A 1,291-nucleotide genomic window follows, 5' to 3' on the forward strand; every position below is an offset into this window, starting at 1 on the left:
TCCTTTACTATGTCCCTCCAGTATATGATTTACCTGTTGCAATAGTTCAAGAGCCTGTTCCCTGTCGTCCTCAACAGCGGCACAATGTGGGGTATTTCTGCCCCTGTGTGCTGGTAGGACAGGCGGATATTTAATTAGCCAATCAAATGCGTGGCAGGCCCTATAAGAGGGCACAAGAACCTCCCCTCTGCGTGTTTTTTTCTGTCCTGTGTGGACAGAGGACAGGTGGGAGGACTTGTGTCCTCTTAGAGAAGCTCAGCAGGATCACTCACCTCCTGAGCGGTTGTTTTCTTCTTGTCACCTTCTGTGCCCTGCGGGGAGAAGGTGCTTGTTAGCCATGTGTGGCTACCCCCCTCTATCCCCCCTGCCCCCCCTCTCCTCCGCTTCCCCTGCTCCTTGTGACTTACCTGACATTTTGGTGAGAGTCCGGGGACTCCGCATGCCGCCTCTGGTGGCCGCACGGACTGCCGGCGGGTGGAACCACACTGTTGTGTATCCTGTTCCCCGCCGGCCGCTGTAAGCGCGCACTTCCGGTTTCGCCGGAAGTATCATAGCGCCATGGCAACGGCCTGGCGCTGGCGGCCGCTCACTCAGGGAAGATTCAGGCCTTATTAAAGGCCGGAAAAGACGGGGAGATGTGGGGGTAAGTGCCCGTGTTAAGGGCCTCTTGGTGGGGGGGAATGTATATCTTTGCAGACCCCTGATTACAGGGTTAGTTGTCTGGGCAGGTTGCCTCACCTGCTTTGATTGTGGCTCCGCCCACTTCCAGCCGGCCAGAATTAAGAGGCTGGCTGGCCTGGTGTCAGAGACCTTCCTGCAGTATCTGCTGAAGGCGTGCGATTGTGGTGTTCATTGATCTTGAACTCTTTTCCAGTTTGCAAACTTTATTGGGAACCGGCTGTGATGGCCGAGTGGTTAAGGTTTTGGACTCGAAATCCAATGGGGTCTCCCCGCACAGGTTCAGATCCTGTTCACAGCGCCAGCCCGGCTAGCTCAGTCGGTAGAGCATGAGACTCTTAATCTCAAGGTCGTGGGTTCGAGTCGCACGTTGGGCGCCAAGTCACCTCTCTGTCCGGTCTACAGGACCTGGATATGTCATCCTCTACTACCCCTCCTGGGGATGGTAGGAGGAAAACCTCTTCCAAGAGGAAACATCTTTCCTGCTTCGATTGCGACACACCGCTCCCTGATGGTAGGTAGCGGCTTGAAAGGTTGTGCCCTGCGGGGTACTACTGGTCCTATAACTTGCCTATTTTCAGGCTATGAGTGGGCCCGTTGTCGCGGGCAGAGA

General features: G+C 55.5%; 1 non-coding gene across 1 annotated transcript; it reads left to right on the plus strand.

Annotated features, from left to right (window-relative positions):
• Positions 1-897: 897 nt before the first annotated feature.
• Positions 898-979, plus strand: TRNAS-CGA (transfer RNA serine (anticodon CGA)). The gene has a single exon. It is a non-coding gene; the product is annotated as a tRNA-Ser (tRNA).
• The last annotated feature ends 312 nt before the right edge of the window (positions 980-1,291 follow it).

This window comes from Leptodactylus fuscus, chromosome 1, assembly GCF_031893055.1.
Source record: "Leptodactylus fuscus isolate aLepFus1 chromosome 1, aLepFus1.hap2, whole genome shotgun sequence".
Taxonomy (NCBI): Eukaryota; Metazoa; Chordata; class Amphibia; order Anura; family Leptodactylidae; genus Leptodactylus; species Leptodactylus fuscus.